Here is a 27,112-nt window from a genome sequence, read left to right as displayed (position 1 = left end):
CCTTCCACATCAATTCACATCACAGTGCTGGAAATCGGTGATAAGTATCTGAAAATAGCAACTATTGTATCAGTTGGTGCTGGTTTTAAACTTAACATTATGTATGATTCAATTTTACTCTGTAAGGTATTCACCCTGTTTATACTTCAATGTTTAACATGTGGAGAGATAAATATTATCCGTGGTGTTCAGATTTTTATGTAGTGGATATCACATTATAGGATTCAATAATATGATTGTTTCTCAAACTCATAAAAGTAAAGATAAAGATTTCCCCTTGAAATTAAGTCTAGTCATGTCCGACTCTGGGGGTTGGTGCTCATCTCCATTTCTAAGCCAAAGAGCCGGAGTTGTCCGTAGACACCTCCAAAGTCATGTGGCCGGCCTGACTGCATGGAGTGCTTTACCTTCGAAGCAGTATCTAATGATCTACTCACATTTGCATGTTTTCAAACTTCTAGGTTGGCAGAAGCTGGAGCTAAAAGCAGGAGCTCACCCTGCTCCACAGATTTGAACCACTGTCCTTTTGGTCAGCAAGTTCAGCAGCTCAGCGGTTTAACCCGATGCACCATGAGAGGCTCAAATTTATAGCACCTGTTTAATGAAGCATCCAAATTATTTTCTTCTGTGTATTATTATTATTAATATTATTATCATCATCATAATCATCATCACCCCACTGTTTTTTCTCAACAAGGAGCCTCAAAGCGCTAATGCAAACAATCCCCAAATTACTACAATAGTTGTGTTTTGGTGTTTTCAAGAGGAAGAAGGAAAAAGTTGGTTCACTTTCTGATAAAACTTGAGAGATTTTTCTCCCTGGGTCACAAAGGTACAATGTGCTGGATATCTGAGTGAGAAAAGGGCTTTCACAAAGGGCAAAAAGTAACCTCTTGGAACCTATCCTTATTCTAGTCATAATGTTTATTTCACACCTATTCAACTGCCTCAGGATACTGTTATTAGATTTTCTCCCCGTTCACTTTATAAATGTGATCAGATCATGGTTTAAACACAACAGAGAGCAAAAACAAAGGTTATGCTTTTACATGATAGGTGCCAGAATATCTCAGCCAGCATAGCCACTGGCCATGCTAGCTGAGGGACTCGGGGATTGACAGTCCCCAATAGTCACCATTCAAAGCCTGCCACATAGTCAGTCCAATTTGGCTACCTAGCCATGTCAGCAATGATAAACTAAAGTATTGTACTACCCTCAATCTGAATGGGGAGGAATGAGCAAATGAGTCCCTATTGTCCAGGCAACTAGGCCAATGTTCCTGGTTCCCTGCAGTGGTGGTATAACTGTGCCAGCACTGCACAGCATGTTATTTGCCCCATTGCAATTCTAGTTACCTGCAGTTATGCACAGCAAGTAGTTTCCTTGAAATGTACGCAGGGGTGCATATCTGGATAACACTGGATATCGTGTAAGTCTTTAAAAGGATGAGTATTCAGACATCCATCCATATACATGTGCCTATCCAACTCTAGTAATTGACACATGCTGGACTACAGCTTCAGTCTGGGTGCTGAGCTACAAGAAATGAAGAGACGAGAAAATCTCAGTGTCGCACTGAAACCAATCAGTTGAAGGCTCAGTGCATTTTGACTCAAAAAACTCTTCCTTAGGGGCAAGTGAACCAGTTTCAACAGAGGAATAGCTTAAACAGCCATGCACTCTATTAGATTCTTTTTATTCGAAATGCATCAATTCATAAAACCGCTGTTATGGCTAAAGGACACATGTGTCCTAGTGTTCAAGTCCATTGCCAAGCTTTTAATTATCCTGATGGACGACGTGCACTACTTTCTCAAAGTCTGTAGCTGCTACACACAGCTCTACACATTTACAGGGCTCCTCTTGTCGACTATAGCAGATGGACCACTGTGCACACATGAGGCTCCTTTTTTCTACCAGAGCCAACGATAGGAGAGCAAAGAGAGCTGCAATGCTGGATCGTAGCCTATGTGTTTTAATGAGACCCCCTACCTCCTTTTTGAAAACTCTGAGTCACATGTGGCCAGTTTAGTGCTTACAACAGCCACACAGCAGTATATGACATGCTTGAAAGCAGCTTTTCATGTATGCTCAGGACTCAAACCACAATGATTTTTTTAATTAAAAAAACCCCATGAAGGCACTAAAGTGGACGTTACAAAATAAATGGAATTGCACTGTGCTCAGCTCTGCTTTTGACTGAAGAGGTTAAGATGCAAACATGAGGTTGGATCTGGAGAAGCACCAATTTGGCTTCCACAATAGGATCTCCTGGCCCTTTCTTCTCACTTAAGACTTTTGTATCTCTCCAAATATTGCTCCTGACATTTAAGAGAATGGTGTGGTATATTGACAGGAGGGGAGTTGGGTTTACAGAGATGTAACAACGAGAAGGGCTGCCTGGTGCAGGCATTCGGCCTTTACCATTCATTCAAGTCACCTCTGGATGACATATAGTCAAGTCACCTCTGATTGACATATAGTCAATTGACTGAACACTGGGCCTAGGACATCTTTATCTGGCTTCCCTAGTTTTAAACTTTATTGAAAAACATGTTCATGTGAAAGGGGCAGTCAGGTTCATAAAGGTCAGATACAATCTGGATCTCAATTGAGGTTACTAACCGGCTACGGATGAATTTGAACTTTTATTGTTTTTACTGCCCCCTTTCCCCCAGTTCCCACGTAGCCAAGTAGAGGAGTGGCCTCTACCCTTATTGATATTCCTCTAAACCAGTGATTCCTACATTTTGCACCTTCAGATGTTTTTGGACTTCATCTCCCAAAAATCATGACTATTAACCTTGCAGTCTAAGGCTTCTGGGATTTGAAGTCCAAAACTTCATGAAGTCCCAAGTTTAGGAACCACTGCTCTAGACCATTTTAACTGCAATTAACATCTGAGACAGAATGTCGGCTGGTGACTCCAACATTGTCATTTGTCTTCTTTTGCATTTCTGTGCACTTTGGCTACCTCTGAACATTTTACTTCTCTAGAGTACAAAAAAGCTAAAGAAAAATAACTGGCTATGGCAAAAGTCTGTTTAAGCAGCACATCATTTTTGTAACATTCATGAGAAAGAAAGGTGAAAGATGGGAGGAAAGAAATAAGAGGGAGGGGCTCTTATCCCACAGAGAGCTATATTACAAAAAAGAGTTGTCTACTGGAGACGTCATGTCTAAGTGACTGAAAATTGCAACCATTAATCCCAGTTATGAACAGCTGGAGGTTTTGTTTTAAGGGTTTCTTTTATGAAGAAGGTTGCTTTTAAAAATTTGGGACAAATTTTTCCTCTATTATCCACCCAGCAGATGTCAACTCTGCTATTCTCCTCTTTCCATGTGCTGAGGACTCCCACTTCCATGACAATGGGAGCTGACACAAGTGAGGAAATCAGAAGACGGAGCTCCTGTTGACATGAACATGGGAGTTTGGGTTGCACAGAGAGAACCAATATTAGAGTTAAGAGCTTCTGTGTCTGAGAATGGAATTTGCCCTTCATAGGACATACAGAATATTTAAGGCAGATATTTCTAACACTGCTTTTCTTGAAAACATACCTCACTAAATAAATAACTTCCTAGAGTTCTCTTTTCCCCCTCCTACCTCTCTAACTCCACAAAATCCAGAAATTCTGAAGACATCAAGTTCATTTCTTGTACTTAGAATAGTTCAGTATTGATATATCCCCATTGTTTATTCCCTATGATTCTTGTGATACTGAAATGTCTTTATAATTTGCTATAACTATAGTTGTTTTAAAGAGAATAAAAGGGAAATATAATTTTTCAGCGGCAAAACACAAACACACATCAGATACACAGTTTTCATTATAAGAGGCTATATGCAGAAAGGAAAGGAAGGAAAAGAAGCTTCCGCTAAAAGAAAAAGAAGCTCCAAGAAAAGAAAAAGACGCTTCCACTAATTCACTACTCCATTAGAATCCCTAATGTGAAGTGCAGTTGCTTTCAATTTAAATGAGACATTTTGAAGCTCAATGAAATGAATGCAATTGCTGCTCAAAAGCTGATTATAAATAAAGAAATATAAAGATTGAATGGGGATGTTATTGTTCAACAGATGGTGACAATATCACAGCAGCATGTTTTTTCCTCCTTTCTTAATTCAAGAAAATGAATCGCAATAATCAATCATCACCCATTAACTAATTATAGTATACTAGCATTTTAGAATTTATGGAGAATCCACATTTAAACACTCTGTCACAGCTTTCTTCCCTTTCTATAAAATGACTCCATTCCAACATAGTTTCAGGTTGTAAAACAGATTTCTACATCGCTAACCTTTAAGCGATACTTTTAAAAAAACAACAACACACACACATGCACGCACACAGAAAACAAAAGCAATTGGTTTCCAACAGGCTGGATAATAAGTCTTTTGACCTGCATTCTTCTCTGACCCATTAAGGTCACCTCTGTGCTCAGGCATATATCTGACTTCGGAAATGCCTGCAAGTCCTGCATTTCATCTCCTGCCCACTCAAAATAAAGCTTTCTTTAAATGTATCTGTACGGGTCCCAAAAGACCGAGGAGGCATCCCTGTAGTGGGCAATGGAGGGACAGAAGCTTCTGCCTTTATTAATGAATGCAGACCATTATGAGTCTGGCTGGCTCCTGCGCTGTTCCCAGAAGCATATACTGTACGTGACTTAAAATGCTAGAATATTGACACAAAGCGAGCCAGGCAACCCTAAGGAAAATTACTCCTTGGATATAATGTAGGCTCGTAACAGCTATTAGAGTACAAAATAAAACCCTCCGGGATCAAACTGACATATACAGCTTTCTACCTACTCCTCAAACATTAGAAGAATTTCTTTGTGAAGGCATTCTCAAGGACAGCATTAAACTGACTTTTGTAGCAATCTGCAACAGCTTTTTGGCTTACAGCTTTTAGTACTAAATCTCTAGTTTGAATCAATATAAGTACTATATCCTCTACATTAATCAATACATTTGGTTCAATACACATTCTATTAAATTATACTTTCTAATCAAGATTTTCTGCTACTATCCCCTTGTTCCTCCCACCCTCCAAACTTCTCACTTTCAATTTGTCCTCAGAGAACAGCAGGATGCTGGATTTTCTTGGCAGAGATACGGGCAAAAATAGAAAGGGGCAAACCCAGCAAAATCTTAATTAAAATTCCAAATACCAAACAGAAGATGTAATTCCAATGTCAATATAGCATCTAGAACCTTTAGTGTGTTACTTGACTCGACTAGCTATCAGGATAGGGCATCTATCTATTGCAAAACTAAGTATCTAGAGACAAAACTTGAACCAATATGAAAAGGAAACTTGCTGCAACATAAATGCATACAGTTAACAGGAAATAGTTTTGATTTTATTTGTGAAAGAAAGAAACGATGAAGGAAAGAAGCAATACTTGCAATGAAGTCCAATTAGGAACATGAACCATATTCATGAAGGAAACTGTCAAAGGCAATGCTTTAGTTGCCCATGTTCTGGTTAATTCCCATCTGAATTTTTGAGATTCATTACATAGGGAGAAGGAGCCCCCAATGGCAAAGCAGGTTAAACCGCTGTGCTGCTGAACTTGCTGACTGAAAGGTCGGCGGGTTGAATCTGGGGAGCGAGGTGAGCTCCTGCTGTTAGCCCCAGCTTCTGCCAACCTAGCAGTTCGAAAACATGCAAATGTGAGTAGATCAATAGGTACCGCTCCAGCGGAAAGGTAACGGCACTCCATGCAGTCATGCCGGCCAAATGATCTTGGAGGTGTCTACGGACAATGCCGGCTCTTCAGCTTAGAAATGGAGATGAGCACCAACCTCCAGAGTCAGACACAACTAGACCTAATGTCAGGGGGAAACCTTTACCTTTACTTTTGGAGAATGATATGGTAATTTGAGTTGGTTGAAAGTACTAACTGGGGACCGCATCACATTAACATCTAGAAATGCTACAGCAGTATATGCATTCTGATGTTTTTAAGGGCTGGATGCCTATTGTATTCAGATGGAAGGCATACAGACTCCATCACACCCATTTCTTCCTTTTGTAAATACGTTTTGCCGCATCACACCACAGAATGCTGGCTCCCCTAATCTGTCTGAATGGGATTTTAGAAGATATTTGTCTGTTCAGTAGCATGTTTCCATGATTGCTACCCCTTGGCGGAAAACAGCAAATTCAACAGAAGGGGGGGGGGGGGAGAGACTGCGTAAATTTCAGTCAAAATAATGCGGGGGGGGGGGGGGAGGAGGGGAAGGTAATCCTGGAGGTCTTTCCCTGGCAACCACCCAAAGAGAAATGATGTCTGCTTCTATCATGAAGACTTCCGGGGTCAGTAGAATCCACCTCCAGACATGCTCCCAAAAGAGATGTCACAGCTGATGGAATGCATCCCGAATTTACGATCACACAGAAAAACAGTGCCTCAGAACTGTTTTAAATTTTTTAAAAATCCTTCTTGAAATTACTCTGTTTCTGAGATCTTTTGCAGATGGATTCCAATGGGGTGCTGATAGGTAAAGGTAAAGGTAGGGGACAAATGTCATGTGATGGGACCCTTTGGGAATTGCCTGCAAAGGGGCTCAGAAATGGAGTATGACCTAATGTGATAAGGTCCTTGAACAGCGTGCTACAAATTTATTCTTAGTTTTACAGCTGTCTTACCATGCTCTGATAAACAATGTTTTTTATGGAATTACAGGTTGAGTATCCCTTATTCAGACTGGCAAAATCCAAAACTGAGATAGCGATACCTTTGCTTTCTGATGGGTCAACTTTGTTTCATGCATAAAATAGTTAAAATATTAAAACATGAAATATTTTTGTCCTTAGACTCCAAAATATTTCATTATGTAAGAGTTTTTCGCCACTATTTTGGTCTTGATGTAGTAGAGCCTCAGTTTGCTCTATGGTGCAATCAACTGAGGCACATTGTGACTCATTTGGGGAGGGGGGGCTTGTTGAAGTGGTTCCAGTTCTGTAAAGTTGCCTTCTACTGTACAAAGCTTCCCTTATATCTGAACCTCTGATTTTTAAAATGATCCTCTAAGAAGATTACAGGCCCCTTTATATATGCAGAATTACTATTCAATTTCTAGATTTCCTCAGGAAAATGAAGCATTTTTCAGTGACTTCTTTGTCAATTCCTGCCATGTATACTCTCAATGTAGATCTGATTCTTCAGATTTTATTTACTCACATATTTAATTCACCTATATCCTAGTGTTCTGTTAAACAGCCCCGAAGCAGGTAAACTGCATGTATAAAACAAAAAGAAAATATTCTAAAATGAAGAAATTACTAAAACATATAATAACAATATTTATTCTCCAAACATAGAATTGTTAAAGATGTTAAATGGGATTTATTTCCAGGTAAGTATTCAACATGAATCCAGCAAAGACGGAGATCCTATGGCTGGGCCGACCGGGCAGTGGGAATATCCAGTTGCCAACCCTGGATGGCGAAGTGCTACGCCCGTCTTTACTGGTAAAGAGTCTGGGAGTCTTCTTGGACCCTTCATTGACGATGGAGGCCCAGGTCTCCGTCATTAGCAAAACTGCCTTTTTTCATCTTCGGCAGACTAGACAGCTAGCCCCCTATCTGTCTAGGGACAACCTGGCTACGGTGATCCAGGCTACATTCATCTCGAGACTGGATTACTGTAACGCCCTTTATATTGGCCTCCCTATGTCGGTGATCCGGAAGCTCAAATTGGTGCAAAATGCAGCTGCCCAGCTCCTTGCGGGAGTCCCGATAAGATGCCACATAACACCAATCTTATGGCAGCTGCACTGGTTACCAATTGAGCACCGGATCACTTTCAAAGTGATGGTGCTTACCTTCAAGGCCTTACATGGTCTAGGGCCGATGTACCTGAGGGACCGCCTCACTCCCTACAAACCCCAGAGATCCCTCCGTTCTGAGGACCAAGACCTATTGGAAGTCCCCAGTTTTAAGACCTTGCATCTAACAACAACTAGACGCAGAGCCTTTTCAGTAGTGGCGCCATCTCTATGGAACACCTTGCCACCTGAAGTTCGTGCCTTGCGGGACTTGTTGGCCTTCCGCAGGGCATGTAAGACACATCTGTTTCGACAGGCTTTTGAGTTCTGTTGTTGATGTTTTAAAAGGTGCTTTTAGGATGTTTTAAAGATGTTTTTTAAATTGTTGATTTTAGCCGGTTCTTGTAAGCTGCTCCGAGCCCTAGGGGAGTGGCGGCATATAAGTTTGAAAAATAAATAAATAAATAAATAAACATATGACAGTAGCAAACAGATTTTAAACAAATTAGCAGGGAGGCATAGATTTATAATGGCTGCACACAAACAAGCTATCGCTCAATATTTGCTACACATAATATGAAAACTGTCATATAAATTGACTGGTTGTTGGCGTTAGCCCTTAGTTACAATACAGTAGAACATTGTTCTGGTGCACAACCGCTTGGACTTTCCCTCCTTTCTTAGGTACAAGGACTACTTTGCTAAAAGGGCAAAAAAAATGTGCTGACAGCTGGGAAGTATCTGGGATGTCTGCTTTTTTTACAGGAGTCTTGTGTAAGTGAAACTGCAGGAATCAAGAGTCCTCCTTCTTTCTCTCTCTTTTTTTCCCTGTCAAATTTCTGACAGTAGTGGACCAAGGGCTCATTGAAAAAACAAAACTCAGAGGAGGCTGGATGTGTGACTAATACCCTTTCTTTCATGCATCATGTCAGTCATCAGAGAGAGCACGGCAACTAAAAATCTGGCTTGGGGGGTAGGGGCACCTTTATCATTTGGTCCACAGAGCCTTCCAGAGCTGAGGAGCTGCTCAGGTAACTCTCTTGGTTAAAGAGAGAATCTGGATGAATGGGAGGGGCACCAAAGACAGGTGACCTGGAAAGGAAGTACAAAGGGTGAAAGTTGAAGGGAGGCAATGTGAAAAATATGTGACGGCAGCAGCGCCCTCCTCCCCTGCTGCCTTGTTCAGGTGCCAATGGTAAATGGTGACCACGGTGGTGTCACAACCCTGCCGAGGGAGCCAAGGTGCCAATAGAAGTGGCAGTGGATGGCTAGCAGAATGATGAGGCTGCCCAGCTCCTGACCCACTGAGAAGGTGAAAGTATTCTTGGTGCAGGATGGAGAGGCCACCACATTATTGCAATAGGCAGCTCCTGAGGTAGGAAGAGGAGTGTGGAGCATTCTGGAGTTCTCAAAGAAAAATGAAGTGCCACTGTGGCAGAGACAGTAAAGAGAACCAGTGCTTCATTTAGATTCTCTTAGGACAGACTAAGACAAGAACTTAGTCTGTCCTTGAAAAACCAAAAAGAGGAACCGATCTCCCTCTGCTGTGGTAGAGAAGTGCTAAAAAGTCACTGCCACCAACATTTTCCCATCCAGGTAATACTAACCCAGGGATAAATTAAGCCAGGTTTTGTTAATTATTTTTGTCAAAAATGTGTTTGATTTATACACAAGTATATACAGTAAGTAACCATTTTGCCTGTTTGAATCAGCATATGAACATTTAGATTTGCATATATGAAATCTTATCCTAAACTTCTTATAAGATGCAGGTTTGTTAGCTCAAGAGCTGAGAAACTGAAAAACAAATGTATCCTCCTTCTCAGGTTCTTGCACATAGTTCCTTTATTAGACTAAAGTGACTGTCAAAGAAAACAGAAGATGAATCCATGTTTTTCCAGTGCAGCAGAGTAACATGGGGCAGAATGCTTTGGGAGGTGAGGCCATCTAATCAAATATTCAAGGATCAAGTCAGTGTGTTATGGACAGATGTGTTCATGTGCCAGTTGTTGTGCTCTAACTTTTTTCTAGTAATGTTTAATTTATCACACTGTGCTGTTTAGATGAAAACATCTGTAAACAAGTTTGAGTATGATCTCTCCTGTTTTACATCCGTGCACTCCGCTCTTTCTCCATGCTTTAATTGTAGATACAGTACCTTGAAGACAACTAAATCGGGGGAAAATGACAGACCAAAATACTTGTCAGCACACAAGATATTCAACTTTTCCATGAACCTGCACTCTGCTAATTTAGCATTGAGAAAAATATGACTGTGGAAATACAACTCATAACATGTACCCTGCTTCCCCAAAAATAAGACATACCCATAAAATAAGCTATAGCAGGATTTCTAAACATTTGTGCAGTATACGCCATACCATGAAAATAAGACATCATGATAGGCGTGACTATGCAGTATACCGGCGCAGAGTGGTAAATAAGATGGGCAACCCCTCTCATCTGCCCCACTGTGACAGATGCTATCTCGGAGGTGACCGGAGAGGTGTGGGCAGCCCCATCAACAAGGGATAAAATCACTGACAGTGTTGTTGCCAATGCACTCCGAGCAGATTACATGGATAAGAGCTGCTCATTTATGGACAGCTCTATTGCTCGACATGAAAGATTGGGGCAAATGGTTCTTAAGAAAATGGAGTGGCAAGAAATTCAGGATGGAATTCCAGGTTTGGAGAGTTATGACGATGTTCCAGAAGAAGGCGACTTAACTATATTTCAATAAATGTAGATTGTTGTACCATACTTAATAAAAACAAAACATCCCCTGAAAATAAGCCATAGTGTGTCTTTTTGAGGAAAAATAAATATAAGACAATGTCTTATTTTCGGGGAAACAAGGCATATATATTTTTATAGGATGAGGCTTATTAAACAAAGCACTCCTAAATATTTAAGGACCCCGTTTAGTAATTAGTAGCATATAATGGGATCTTAAATTGATTATAACACAGGTGCTTTTAGGACTAAACCAGCTCTAATGTCATTCATATTCATTAAATAAGCTTTATGTTTCTATAAGTGTTATTAATAGCAAAGTTCTAAGAATTTTCTCTAAACATGTTAGGCAGTTGAGTATTTTGATTCAGTTGAGTACTTGATTGGCAGCCTTCAATGTTAAGCTTTCAAAAGATTACCTAATTAATATAGAGATACACTGCTGATTTTATTATCTATAAATTATAGGTAATTTTTCATGGTGGTGATGATGATGATGAAGGTAATGATGCTATGTTTTTCTAGGCAGTTGGGCCACTGCATATAAAGTCAGAATTAAGTGTGTGTGAGAGAAAGCACTTTTGTCACTTAAAATAGTATGTCCCAAGCACTTCTCACACATATTGGGACATACTATGGATATTTTATACACACTGAAGCACAGTATAACACAGAATATGAAGGTATTGAGTTAATCATGTTGTGTACATATAGAAAGGCTACCTCAGTGAAAGGGGGCGAAGTACATTATGTATGGATTTAGTCAACAGTGAATGATCCCAGGCATATTTCAGTACTGTATATAACTAGAGACAAAATAGAGACTGGGATATCATCACCATCAAAAACGGACATGTATACTAATGTCTAACACAATAGGCACAAAGCTAAAACATATCCTTCATAACTAGTATTATTTCTGAAGTTCCTTGGCAGTGTTTGCTCAAACTTCTCACTAATCCTTCAATTCTGATGCACCCTCTGCTACCATCATCTTCTCATCTATGCCCTTCCTGGAATCCTCATTAGCTTCTAATTTTCAGTCTGAATCAACAGCACGGCTCAGTGTCTACATATATATCAGCATTCCTTGCAAGAAATCTCATGCTATATCCTGCCTTCTGCCATCATTACTAAAGGAATTGCCTTCTTGCTGCCGAGCTGTCTCTTTCTTCCCATCAGTCCCTCTGTACATCTAATATCTCTGCCATCTCTGAGCATCATACACAAGTGACGCTACACAGAAAAAGGAAAACTCCCTTGTTTTCCTCTAAAGATCAAATGTTCAAAGGTGTTTTCTGTTGTAAAAAATATGATCTTTGGATGGGGAAGCCGGAAACAGTAATATAGGGTGCAGAAACAGATATGTGATATTCCAAAGTGACGAATCTCTTATTTTTGGAGGACATTCTGCTTGTTTAAACTCCCTTGATGAGTGTGTAGTCAACTCCGTGTTTACCTATTCTCTTCCAATTTAGGCTCTGTACAAGAATTGGTTAATGAATTCAAACTGAGTGAGGTTGCCAACCTTTATCAGAATGTCGACACATTCAGGAGACACTTGTTAAGAGAGATCAGCTTGTCTCCACTTCTAAAAATACAAATAGAGAACAGAAGAACAAGTGTGTGTTTCTGTGACATGTTATAAAAGACAATAACATTTTATGTGCTTATTGTGGGTCTTGGTTGTAAACTTGTAGTGCCTTCATTCTCTACTGTCTTGCCCCTGGTGTAATCACTTACACTTGTGCAAAGTGAGCGAAAAATGCTACCAAAGCAGAGTGCTGGAGTTTTATAGCTACTCTGTTCAACTGTGACTGACTGCTCCAGGGGCAAAGGCAATAGAAATTGTGCACAGAGTTTTTTTCAGATTATTGTGGAAATACCTATTACCATATCCCCTCCACAGTTATCAGTCAGCATCTTTCCTTCTCTTGAGACATGTTCCAGTCTCCTAAAAATAATTGATATCTCTATTCCTATGTTCAGCTTGTCCAAGGCTCTCATTGCCATAACACCAGAGCTACTCACAATCTATACTGTCATCATCCTTACAGGGTACTCAGTCATTACAGTGTTATTATTTTACAGAAAGGAATGGTGCAGAAAGATAGTTTCCTACATAAACTACTCTAGTCATAAAGTGATCTAGCAGTTCAGGAGTTAATTACTGATGGACAAAAGGGATAGTGGCTTTTCACAACATCAAAACATAGTATTGCTTGCCATGCGCTGGTTACAAAGTTTTCACAAAGTTAGTTAAATACTGTAATTTTCTCCACCATTTGTTAATTGTTTTGAATGGAAGGGCTAGGATGGTGAATGAATGAAATGATGATAGAAAATGAGAGATTCACTAGAAACTGTGTTGAAATAAAGCAATGTGATTGTGAAGTGAAATTCAAAAACACACAAAACCATTTTTAAAGTAATTTCAGCTCCATACTATATTAAGCAATTATAGTCTTAGGATGTTAGACTCAAAATGATGTACTGGCAACAGAAAAATTTAAAAGAAATTTGTTCAGGAATGTAAAGATCATTGATATGTTCAGAACAGATTCAATTTCAAGTGGTTGTTGTTCTACTATTTTGTATTTCTCATTATAGCTGGTTCCTTGTGATGCTTTTTGGCATCAGTCAGCATGGGAGTTTTGTCCCCCCTCCCCCAAACACACAATGTTCATTGCAGAATTGTCATCTATACAGCTCTTAAACATCATTATGTGTTCAAAAAAAGTAGATGTAACTGAAACTTTTTATCTTTTTCCTAACACTCTTTCATATCACTACAATAATTCTGGATACTGCTGGCACTTTCTAGAACTTTGAAAGGCTTCCATTATTTTTGTTTTTGATGATGTTGGTATGAGTGAGGCCATTCAATTTGTTCTGCAATTAAATCAAAGTTCCCAAATAAGGTTTTTGTTAAAACAGATACTACTGAATGAATTATAAGTTCAAGAATTCATTTAAGGAAGTATACTTGCTAGAGTAATAAACCAAACCCATAGAAGAACTGTATCTTGATTTTCTTTCAGTTAACTAACTTTGAATTCCCATCCTTATTTTTTTTCAATCAATCCAATTATTTTGTACTATGAGCATAAATAATTTTCCTGTAAAGGAGTGGGTCTGGGGGGAACACTATTCTGCTGTTAAAACTCTTCAACAACCAAAAATAAATTAAACAACACCACCAATCCAAAACAAAACACAAGAAGCAATATTTGCCCTCATCCAGTCTGCTGGGATTTCTCCTGTTCTCCAGGAATGCTCAAAGACTATTGTTAGGGATTCTGATGTTTGTTTCTGCCAGTTCTTTAATGTCCTAGGATGTAGTTCATCTGGCTCTGGAGACTTGTATTCATTTAGAGCAGGGGTCCCCAAACTAAGGGCCGGGGCCGGATGCGGCCCTCCAAGGTCATTTACCTGGCCCCCACCCTCAGTTTTATAATATAATATTTTTATATCAGTTTTAATAATATAATATATTGTATATACCTATAATATTGATAATAATATTATGTTATACAATATAATACTACTAATAATAATACCATATAATAATATTAATTATATGTTATATATTACATGTTATATAATAGTATAGTGATATAGTTCAATATAGTAATATATAATGCTAATATTGTGCTATGCCAATAATATAATATATTGTATGTACATACAGCTGCTCTGAGTCCCCTTCTGGGTGAGAAGGGTGGGATATAAATGTAGTAAATAAATGCAGTAAACAAATAATTAATTTTAGACTTAGGCTCAGCCAAAGTCTGAAATGACTTGAAGGCACACAACAACAATCCTAATTAACTTGACTATCTCATTGGCCAGTAGCAGGCCCACACTTTCCATTGAAATCCTGATAGGTTTATGTTGGTTAAAATTGTTTTCATTTTTAAATATTGTATTGTTCTTTCGTTGTTGTTGTTGTTGCACTACAAATAAGACATGTGCAGTATGCATAGGAATTTGTTTGTATTTTTTAAAAAATGATAATTCGGCCCTTCAACAGTCTGAAGGATAGTGGACCGGCCCTTTGCTTCAAAAGTTTGAGGACCCCTGATTTAGAGTAACCACCAGGCATTTCTGTATTACCTCTTTACCTATTCTGTGCTACATTTTCCCTACTGCATCTGCTCCATTTCCCCCAGGTCGAGCATCTCCTTTTGGGATAAGACTGAGGCAAAGAAGGTGGTGAGTATTTCTGCCCTTTCTTTAACCTCTGTTCATATTTCATCATCTTATTCATACATTGGCTCTACCATTTCCTTTCTTTTGCTATGGACATAACCAATAGAGCTTGTTTTGCTTTTTAACTCTTCTGACTGCCCTCTTTTGTGACTTCTTCTTCTCCCCTTTTTTGTACATGTCACTTTTGAAACTTAGCTTAGTGTTTAGTAATCCATTCTGGATGTTTTGGACACTTTCCATTTTCTCTCTCCATTGGAACTGTTTGTAATTATGCCTTCAATATTTCATTTTTGTTTGATAAACCCCCATTTGTCATTAGTGTAGAGACATCTAAAACTATTCTCCCTAGCTGCTTATTTAAGTTTATTTCCCATAACATATTGGATTCTTGTACTATTGGTCCAGTTTTCTCTGTAATATTTCGGCTATTATCTCTAACTCTTGATGAGCTGCTGCTCTCAAGAATACTATCTCCTCCCCTCACGCATAACTCCATTTAAAGACCTCCTTATCAATTCTGTGAGTTTGGAGGTGATGTTGCATCCTCTACAAAGATAACCTATCAATTATGCCCTTTCCTGGACTGCCACAGCAAATCTCATGTTCGGGTTACCATAATGTATGCTTTTGTGGTGCTACCCTTGAAATTGGCTCAGATGCTGAAGGTAGAGGCTACAGTTAGTGCCCTAAATGGGACGTCTGGCAGTATGAATATCTCACCTGTGTGGAAATATTTGCTCTGGCTTCAGAAACAATTTGGAACCTTTACTATGTAGGATCTTATCGATAAGTCACTTCTGGTTCCATTTCACCTGATTCCCTAACCTCATCGCCATAAAGCTCTGCTTCTCCAGATGTTTTATTTGTATTATGATGCTTAATTTGTTTTGGTGTATAAACCACCTTAAGATCTTGGCTATTCATCATCTTCCTAACCATCTGCATCTTCCACCATACTTATACCAACTGAAAAAGTAAGCTCTGATCAAGCCGCAAAAGGTAAAGGAGCAGGCAGCAGGAAGAAAAAGGCAGCCTCCTTTCTAATCAGTCCTCAAAGGAATCTGTCATAGTGAAGTGGCACTTATTCTAATTTAAAGCTCTTATGGTTATTTTCACCTCTGTAAAATGTATAAACTAATAACTTTGCTAAACCGACATAGCACTCAAAATATATAAGCAACAAAAGCTGAGCTAAAAAGCTCTGTGCTTATAAGGTGGTAGTAGGAAGGTTGCTGTTTACCCCAAAATGTGCTGTTTCCAACAATGAAAGAAAATGTATGTGTGTGTGGTTAAGATGAAAGTCCCCACAGTTCAATAATATCTCTGCACTGGATCGTCAACATCAGCAAGATCTGTATTGCACCAGGTCCCACTGTCACAGCAATTTTTGTTTAGCTTCCTGAAAAACCATCTGTAGCTCAATTTTCAAGTTACAGCTGCCATATATTATTGTATCCTTTCACAATCTATATACAGGTTTTCTTTGTCTCTCACTCTTTCAGCAAACAAACAGTATTCCACATACTATATTTTACTCTTCTATTTATTACATAATTTTACTAAGCTGAAACTGTCTCTTCCCTCTAGACAGTCATTCATCATGTTCTCATGCTATCGTGACATTTGATAGTAAGCTAAAGCTCTTGGCTTCACAATATTTACAAACAACCAAATCTCTGCATACAGTGGTATATAATATACAAAGTTTCATGTTTGGTAGGTAAACATAACGTTTTTCCCCTTGACATTAAATCTAGTCGTGTCTGACTCTGGGGGATGGTACTCATCTCAATTTCTAAGCCGAAGAGCCGGCGTTGTCCTTAGGCACCTCCAAGGTCATGTGGCTGGAATGACTGCATAGAGCGCCATTCCCGCCAGAGTGGTACCTATTGATTTATTCACATTTGCATATTTTCAAACTGCTAGGTTTGGCAGAAGCTGGGGCTAACAGCGGAAGCTCACTCTAGTCCCATTTCGGTCAGCATGTTCAGCAGCTCAGCAGTTTAACTCGCTGTGCCACCGGAAGCTTCCTCCATGTATGGTAGTTTGTCTATTTTTACTTTAGTCTTGCACCATCTTGCACTTACACTGCTATATACAGTGTTCCCTCACTTATCGCTGGGGTTAGGTTCTAGGACCACCCACAATAAGTGAAAATCCACGAAGTAGGGACACTATATTTATTTTACTATTTATTCATTATTTTAGTAGTTATACACTATTTTAAGTCTTTATCAACCAATCGTGTGTTGATAAATCGCCTCCTTCTCCTCCCGTTGCTGCTTGGGCTCTTTTTCTCTCCTGGCTTCTCCTTCCTCAGGCTGTAAATTGTAATTTTTTATGATTTATAATAGTCTTTGAGTTTATTGAAAAACCACAAAACTGAATCTGTGAAAAGTGAACCATGAAGTAGTGAGGGAACACTGTAATACAATTTTAAACTGCATTATATGGTCAATGTAGACTCATATAATGCAGTTTAACTGCATTGACAAAGAGGGTTAGGGAGTGGTATGAAGGCATCACATCCTAGACTCCCTGAACAATGGTGTCTACTTACAATCATTTGTAAGTTTTCAAATCCTTCTATGAACTGGAATTCTACTAGCAAGACATTTTTCAGCCTCTGAATCTAACAACAGCAGGAGAGCCTCAGGATGACCACCTGTGCTGTAGACACCCAAGGGAGAAAGAAGCACTGATTATAGAGGACAACAGATCTGAAAAGCAACAACTAGGTGTAACAGGAATGGAAGTCATTACATATTTTTTTCTGCCTAAATATATAAACTTCCTCTTTCCCCCCCAGAAGATTATTACGAAATGAATTAAGTGAGTTGAAACATACTATGTACTGCCATATAAACTTATAACAAAATTAATTTACTAATTTGTTAAATGTATTCTGCTGTTTCCATTTATTGTTTTGAGAGTGTGGAAAACAGGCTCAAGTGGCATGTGATATTAGTTACAAGTGTAAACAAGGTACTGAACTGGGCCAGATTTGTTCTAGAGGAAAAAAAAAACACCAGTCGTTGAGCCCTGATCTAAAGTGTAATTTTAATATAAAACAGGCCCTAAGATAGGATTTTGATTTTTGCTGGTTCCTTCACAGCTCTCAGAAGTGGCGTTTACTGCATATCATTTCTACTTTTGAAAGTGGGCCTTGGCATCCACTGCAGTTTAGACCCAACTCCCTCCCCTCCCAAATACCAAAATCTATGGTTGCTGAAGTCCAATTATATACATTGAGGTTGTAAAATTGTGTTCCTTATATAAATGCCAAAAATCAAAGTGTGCTTTTTGGATTTCTTTTTTGAGGGGGGGGGGGATAGTTTAAAACTGTGGCTGGTTGAATCAATGGATCTAGAATCCAAGAGAGTATAATCTACATGGAAAGTCTGCTGAGAGCAGTGGATATGAGAGAAGGACAGTTATGTTCAATAGAGAAGTTGTGAGTAGCAAATCACCACTTTTTAGGCAGGTATCCATATACATCCTTTGAGTAAGCAAAAGCAGGTATTCTGTTTAAATTAGACTGAAACAGTAACCATATAGAAGATACTGTGTATAATGTTTACTTTTCACAGACACAGAATACTTTTTCATCGACTATAAGAAGACTGCATCAGTGACTATGATACTCTGCAAGGTTCCTATTATTTCTGCTGCTAAAATGCTGTTAAGATATAAATTACATCCTGTCATACAGACCAAAATGAAAACTGACTTTGAGCAGAAAAGCAGTCACACATGTACACTGAGCAAGACAAAAAATTGCCATTTCTTTGCCGACAGACTACTTTGTAGACATTTCTCTTTGAAAATCAAAGCATTTGCTCTGGTTTTAAAAAAGCAACAATTTTAGGGTAATCGTTACAATGCTGTTTGTAGCAGAACGCACATCACTTTATGCTGACCTGACAGTACATTCCTTCAAACCCTCTTTGGGAACACACACACACACACACACACAGATTTGCAAGACTGAATAGAACTTTTGCTGTTAATAAAATATATTTCACACAAATTACAGGAGATGACACATTCATACTGATTTGTACTGATCTAAATAAATCATTAAATAAAATAAACATAGCAAAATGAATTTGCGTCAATTATTTCCCCCAAAGAACAAAAGTAAAGCTACTTATTATCCAGAGAGGTTGTGACTGATGGGAGAAGAAAATGATACACAATGCCACTGGATGCCATTTCCTTTACTTCACATTATAGTTGTAAAATAATCCTATTTATTAGGCAAATCTTTGTTGCAACATTTTCCCACAAAGATGATGCCAGGCCACCTTTATCACTGGGCAGGTGATCGAGCCAGGTAACTGATTGTGGTGTTATTTATTTATTATTTATTTATCATATTTATACCCCGCCCTCCTCAACCCCGAGGGGGACTCAGATATTGGCAACAATTCAATGCCTTAAAGTAACATACAATAGGTAAACATCTACATTAAAACCAGAAAATTAAAAACACCTAAAAACAGTTACATCAATTATTAAAATCACATAATCCAAAGTTGTAATCCAGGGCCATTCCAACTGTCATTGCACAGATTCTACATTCATTTATTGCACTGCAGTTATTCTCCAAAAGCTTGGTCCCATAGCCATGTTTAAACTTTCTTTTTGAAGGCTAAAAGGGAAGGGGCTGATCGAATATCACTGAAGACAGAGTTCCACTGCCGAGGGGCCACCACTGAGAAGGTCCTGTCTCTCGTCCCCACCAACCACACCTGCAAAGGAGTCGGGACTGAGAGCAGGGCCTTTCCAGAAGATATTAATCTCCGTGATGGTTCATAGAGGGAAGATAAGTTCGAACACTGGTGTAACAGGGAAGTTGTATGCTCCCTATAAGCCGCTCCAGTGAAGAACCTGGCTGCCGCCCATTGGACTACTTGAAGCTTCTGAATAGTTTTCAAAGGCAACTCCATGTAGAGCGTGTTGTAGTAGCCTGTTCCAGATGTAACAAGAGTGTGGACTACCATGGCTCTACATGTCGGGAAAGATGAATGAAATGTTTTTTTAAATTTACTGTTGTTGAATTTTTCCTGAAGAGAAAAGGGGATTTGTTGGGTTGGGTGCTAAAACTTGGGCACTTTGGTCAACATGCATCTTGAACTGGAGGAGGGCACATTGCTCCTGTGCTTCCGGAACTATGAAAATATGTGGACCAAATCTGATTCATAAGGCAACTGAAAATTGAAATCAGAGAGCTCTTATAATAGTGAAACTCCAAATTAAGTTCAAGCTCAGTGACAAAAATTCAATTAAAATATTTTTTCAAAGTATATTTCAATCATGTTGATGCAACTGTCCACATTTCAATTGCCATCATTCATCTAGCATAGTGTTTTTGTAATCTCACCTTAAATCCATTTTATCATGTGTAGAGTCTGAAGGAAAAAAAAACCTATTTCAAAATTGTGATAACTGGCCTCCTGAATATCCCCTTTTCTTTCCCGTGAAGACCTGATATTGGGATAGAGATTTGCAAACAGCTTCTCCACAGTCTACTTATTCTGCACAACATGGATTCTAGGATGAAACATTCACAGAGTTTCCAGGATAGTCAAAAGCAGTGCATGATCTTGGCAGATTAACTATTGCTGGGAGATACTTATTTCAGTAGGCAAGTTAGCAAAATACCTAGTGCCGATTTAGGATGCTCAGTTTGGGCTTTTTTGAGACCACTTCTCGATAAGTCTTGGCAGTTCTAAATGGATGCATCTCTAGTAAACCGAAGAAAGACATTCTGGGTGTGTATTAGGGGCCATAGACTCTTTGGCATAGGTCACTTAACACTCCATAGGCCATAACCAGAATACTGAAGAAGAAACACCAAACAGCAATGCACATGATGGAACATGAGCACAAGGTGTTTTCACCAATTGATCTCTGACATTTACACAAGTTTGCCTGAAGAAATTTTATCTGATAGATTGTATCCCAGTCCATAATACAGATGACAAACTAATCTAAAGCTTGCTTCCAATTATGAGCTGTTCACAAAACATGTTTTTATAGTGTGGATAATCATATTATGATTACATTATTCGAGCAAAGCAGAGGAAAGCAAAGACAAACCACATCTGAACAAATCTTGCTTTAGAGTCACCATAACTTGGACACAACTTGGTGCACAACAACTGATTCATTAAAACTATGAGTAAATGGAGGCCAGTATACAATTTCCAGTGGGGATACAGACATGTGGAAATTTCTCCCCCCTCCCCATAAAACTGGCCTTATAGAGTTCACTATACCCCAAGGGTATGGTCAGCAGCAGGAAAATTGTATATATGTACACTTTTCTCCCTTCTCATATTAACTGATTGGAGATCACTCAACATTACCTGTGTGTCCAACAAATGAAGGAATATTATAAATGAGATACATGCAGCCATTTCTCATCTGATGTCTACTCGTGTTTCAGGTATGAATGGAAAGACAGAAAGAAGTTCTCTGTGAAACTCTCAACCTCCTGTGCCTACCATTTCCCCTACACTTTAGTGTGCCTCTCCAGCTCCTATACACTCTAAATCACACACTCCTGTAACAAACAGAAACCAAGGAAAGCTTCCTTTCTTTGAGCAGTTATCTAGCTTGGCCCTAGAGTCAGTGTCAGAGCAACAACTAGCCAGAATTTCCTGGCATTCTCTCTTGTCTTAAACCCATACACTGCCTCTCAATAAATGCACAGAAGTAATCCTCTACACTTCATCTGCACAGTGCTTCCTTGTACAAAATAGATTACAGTATGTCATCTTTCATAATCTCCCCTACTTGTTCCACTTTCTCCCACCCTCTCTTTCTGACTACACATATTATAAATGGTTGAAAGGTTATGTGGCACTTGATTTCTCTTGCTGAGATTGTAGAAAGAGAGAAAAAGATGTGTGTGTTTTTGTAAGTATTTCTATGAAGCATCTTCGGTGTGTGCATAGGAAGACAACCCCAATGAAATGAAGGCAGAGAGATACTAAACAATGCTTCCCAAAGTTGCCGACTGTTCGGCTACAAGCCAGAAAATGAATCCAATTTTTCATTCTGTCATTATAAATATTTCAGTGCAAATGGTACTGATTTTCTGCAACTGTGGTTAAGCAAAGGGCTGCTGAGTGAATTAAAAAAAACAGAATGAAAAAAGGTGCAAAACAAGAGGGACACAGGCAAAGGAATTAGTGTCGGCAACCAATTAATTTCTTCTCTTAAATGTACGAGATTCCAGGAGAAACTGCAGAATGAGACAGCGTATGACTCAAAGAAGATGGGGAGAAAAAAAAACATTTACCCTGCTCTTCTTCTGACAGTTTCTCATAAAATATCTGCAGTCCATCTATCTTTTAGTACTCCAGGCTCCTCTGGAGAGCAGAAAATAGTAGTTTAAAGCTCACTTCTGTGCCAGTCTGCGGGAGATTGCTTTCCACCGGACCCCTGCTGATGGCGGCCTAGGGGAAGAGGCCCAGGAGTTATTCAATCAGCCCAAGACTCAGGGGCGGCTGGGGCTCCTTTGAGGGCTGATTATAAAGCTGCCCTCCTGTTGCCAGCCTCAGAACAGAACGAAATGAGCAGCCTCTTGCTGCGCAGATTCGGCAAGAAGGAATTTCACCTGTCATGGAGTTTGTCAGAATTTCAGGATTTATCTTGGTGCAAAATTAATAAAATACCAAGTAGGATTTCAACCTGACTACTCAGCCATGTCATCTCAAAGTGATCTTTCACCTAAGAAAACCTGGACACTGAGCTACTCCAGTCATTCTGCCCTACTTTTTCTCATCTCTTTTTTGAAAGCTGTGGAACTTTACTGTGATGCTTCACTTGGCATATACTGCCTTTTTAGATGAGGGGAAAAAAAATCAGACTTCTTACTGCTATCGTTATATGCACTAGCTTTTTCCATGGCCTCAGGTTTTATATCCAGTCCTCATAATGACAGATCAGATACATGTGTTCAAATGCAACAGTTTCCAGTTTTTCTTTCTTTTCTTTTCTTTTTTTTGCAAGCCAGAATTTAAAGCCTCCTGGAATTTGCTTAATTCACTCAGGTTCAGAGAATTAGATGATAGTAAAAAATGAAGATGGAAAGTTTGCTTTTATTTCTAAATAAACATATCTAGCCGTTGCTAAGTACCTGAGTAGTATGGATGGAGCACACAATAATAAATAAATAAATAATTCTGCAGGAAAAAATTCATGGTAAATTGAAGTGTCATATCACCAGTGGTATCACATGCCCTAACAAACAAGATTCTTACAAGGCCCATACACACTGCCATGCAATCACACAGACTAATGTGATTGAACCAGGGGTAAACCACTTAATCTGGCTTGACTGCAGGTGAAAAAACACAGGGAAAGGCCTGAATCCTGCAACAAGATCTGGACTTTTCCCAGTTTTGGAGCAGCCATCCTGGAGCCCAAGGTGGGATCCAGAATGGACTTAGGCAGCTTGGCAAGGTGGGATGGTATTGCATTCCTGCATCCCCCCTAAAACCCCCATTGTCCCCCAAAAGGACAGAAAATTCCTGCTAATTTGCTTTGTACTTCCTGATTCTTCATCATTCAGGAAGCAAAGGAGCTTCAGAGGAGAGTATGGACTTACTCCTTCCAAACTCTTTGTATCCCATCCCTTTGCACCAAAGTCTGGAGAAGAGGGACCAGCTCCTAGGTCCTAAGTTAATAACAAATGACAACAATACACAAAAGGAAATCTGAAATAAATATTGCTGAAGCAATAAAATATGTCTGTCTATTTTTCTTTCTTTCTAGGCCTCTATCTTATCAGAGTCCAGAATCTAGAGCACCAAGAAGAGGCTACAGTAACAGAGCACTGCTCCAAATCTCCATAGTCCAATTCTCACCCTCCCATGCTTCAATCAAGGCTGCTGTCACACCTCAGTTGTCTTCAGGCAATGCTTTCACTCTGTAAAAATCTTCATATGGGGTCCTTTCCAGATATGACCCGGTGTGCTTATAGTCCCTGCTCACGTGACTCTTATGCCTTGGGAAATGTGGAGGCAATTAGTTTTCTACCTCTGAGTTGGCTGCCTGAGTTGAGGAAGGCAATAAACCTGGGGGGAGAGATGAGCAGAACATAGTTGCGAGTGCAAAATTAGGTGATGGGTGGGTAAATGCTCTTCAGTTTGCTGTGTTTTAGGCAAGTGCTCTATACAAATGCTTAAATAAATAAATAAAAAGCCAACCTGCTAACAAATCAGCCGAAGGCTCGGAGAAGTGACAAAAACCATTTAGCTCACCACCCTTCCCATACAGAGATTCCATCAGGAAAGCAAAGCAAATTAGAGACTCCCTAAGTCAAGGAATCAGTTTAAAACAGGCAGATCCCCATTGGTACAATATTTTTCTAAAAGAGGCCTGCAATAAATCTCTCTTCCAGCTCTTTTCCCATTTAGACAACAATTTAGCATTAATACACATCACCAAGCCACTTCTACCAGGCAGAAGTCATCTGACAGTTTTAACACCAAGAGATCTCATAGTAAAGGCAACCGGCAAAGGCATGCAAGTGGAGGCACAGATGGTGGGAGGGGATGCAGGGTGCTCTCAGCAGGCTACAGTAGAGATGCATTAACTCCACAGAGGGGTAAGGACTTCCCACCAGTACAGTCATAAATTATAACTGAGCCAGGGAGTGAGTTCTTACTGCCTGTCTCACAGCAAATATACTGTTCCATTTTCCTGCACAATCACCTTTCACCTTGACAAACTCAAAGCAAAGCAAAATGCACTGCTAATATCTAGTGCTACAGCATTTCTTTATGTGGCGTGGCATATATGGGCAGAAAGCAGGAGATGTACTTACAGACTAAGAGAGAAAAAACTACCAGTCTAAGGCTGATATACACACAGTATCTTTTACTGGTGCATTTAATGGAATAAATATGTAAAGAACTCAGAAAAGATATGCCTCCCCAGCTGGACATAGTAGTTTTGTGCAAAGATTTACCATATATTCTGTGTCCTTTACCAAAACACTGGAATACTCATGTCTTTGGCTAATGCAAGAAGTGAATTTTCATTCTGCATTAAATGTCTTCCATATGCTGCTCAGGCATGGTAGTATCCAGATGTTAATGCAACCAAAGCAAACATAGCTTTAAAAATGTAAAGGATATCCAGTAAATGATATATCCTGACAGGTAACTTGAAAAACCATGGTTTCATCCAAAGCCTAACTTCCAAAACAGATTATCGGAGACGATTTCATTAGAAGAACCTCCTCGCTTTGGTTGGATCTACACTGCCAAACAATGCAGTTTGAACTGCATTATATGACACTGTGGAACCATATATTGCTGTTTGGTACAACTACAGAGTTAGTCCCTATACATTTCTTGCAGTAGACTATTGGGTATGCTACAAAAGAAGGGTATAAGACATTGGAGAGGAAGTGCTGAATCAGCTGTTCTGCTAATTTATGCCACAATGAACATGGTACTGGTTAATATACAGACCTTGCTGGACTACAAACTTCATCTCTAGGTAATACCATTTTAAAGGTTTAAAGTAACTAAGCAACTACATGGCTGCAAGGGACATGCTATAGTGCTGCAATAAATGGCAGATCCAAGGATTCCATAGATTCCATATGATCTTGCCACAGGTGTTGAAGTGAAACCATAGTTCTATAATAATGTGAAAGGTTTTGCCACATGTTTTTATTAGGAAAAAAACCAAGATGTGACTATAATGCAAAACAAAACAAGCAAAGCTACAAGCTTATCTGAGAGTAAGTCCTACTATGATCAGTGGGATTACTAATGAACAGACATCGCTAAGACTGCGGTGTAAATCTGGCATTTAGCATGCCAAGGACCAGGGGTAACCATGTTTCCAGCATGCAAACTGGCTGTGCCACACAGAATTTGCTTTTTGAATCTCTGCAAAAATATCTGTCTTAAAACAAGGTATGAAGCAGTCTGAGAATATAGTCAGGCAAATCCTTTTTTGTTACAGTTTCTGGGACACGGTATTTCACGCAATACTAGTCATAATGTTTTGTAAAAAATGTATTTACATTTAAAAAAAGGATTCTGTGGATCTGAACCCAAGGGAGAGACATCCTCTGCCAAATTGTCTTGCCCTTAGCGAAGTCATCAATGGAGAAGATTTGTTGTTGTAGGCAGTTTAAGAATTTTACCACTTTTAAAGGGGCGTTTATCCTGCCTTTCACTTTCGTTTAAAGCTTCTGTGTTCCCTGTTCTAAATGACAGCACCGCAAGCACTGCTTTTAAGCACGATTCATCTTGCCTACCACATCTCAGGTTTTTACACAGAGCACCACTCTCTCTCCAACAATGGAGTCTTACTCCTTCATAGCTGCAGGGCAGAGGCTGTAACTAGCAGCCGACTTGCCGCCAAATATCACAATAAAGGATACAAATGTGAATTCCTCTTAAAATACAGGTTCAACTCTGGAAATAATCTAGCGCTAGCTAGATTGGCATCTGAGCTAATGGTACAGAAGAATGCATTAAAGTGTTACAAGGTTTTTTCCTCGTTTGTTTTTAAGTTATGGGCTGATAGTGGCTAATGCTGTTCATTGTATTCCTCTCTTTCTTGCCTAATACTGTATCGGTTTCCTTGACTTGGCAATGGTACTTTATAATCCTTGAAAAACACTCTGCCTTGGCAAAAGTTGTGATGGTATAGGAAAACTGTCATCAGTAATTATTCCCATTTTACAGACAGAAAGCAGAAGTGGACATTTTCCAGGAGAAATAGAAGTTTTTGAAAGGGAACCAAAGAATCAAACAGCCAGGAAGCATGTTGCTTATGTCCAGGAGTGTCTAATAGGTGAAATTTCTGCATCATTTATATGAAGTCAAATAGGAAAGCAGACACTTTTCTTAGCTGGATTTCTGAGGACTCCTGGGAGCATTTTATGGCAACTGGCATGCAAAGATAAATGCATTCTGGTTTTTGGGGGTTTATATTTTCCATAGAAGAAGGAAAATAGAAAATGAGAGAAGTATAAAAGGAAAGAGAAAGAATTTTTTAAAAACAGTAACCAGTGGATAGGCCAGAAGCAAAGTCTCAGATTGACAAAGAAAATCAACATCATTTAAGAAACAAAAAAGGAAATCAACCTCCCAAATGTTTGGTTGGGATTTACTAGATTCTGGAAAGAAGCCACCATTAGCCTTGTCTCAACTTGACTAAACCGTGAAGGTATCTCTTCTGGCTTCTTTTGTATTTATGAAGGCAAGGTGGGCTGCTGCTATAGTAAAGCATAATACAACCAAAGATTCTAGCCTCCCTCAGCAACTGGTCCAAGTTGCTATAGCAGGGTAGGGTATTGTCCGAGCTATCATTGCAACAGAAAAGGCTGTAGA

General features: G+C 39.3%; 1 protein-coding gene across 5 annotated transcripts in view; it reads right to left on the bottom strand.

The window, feature by feature from the left end:
* The window catches only part of znf521 (zinc finger protein 521), a 327,852-nt gene that overhangs the window by 1,651 nt on the left and 299,089 nt on the right, over positions 1 to 27,112 (bottom strand). The window lies entirely within an intron of this gene.

This window comes from Anolis carolinensis, chromosome 4 (assembly GCF_035594765.1).
Source record: "Anolis carolinensis isolate JA03-04 chromosome 4, rAnoCar3.1.pri, whole genome shotgun sequence".
NCBI classification, from domain to species: domain Eukaryota; kingdom Metazoa; phylum Chordata; class Lepidosauria; order Squamata; family Dactyloidae; genus Anolis; species Anolis carolinensis.
Note: the sequence above shows the minus strand (reverse complement) of the source record. Positions and strands in the feature narration are given on the sequence as shown.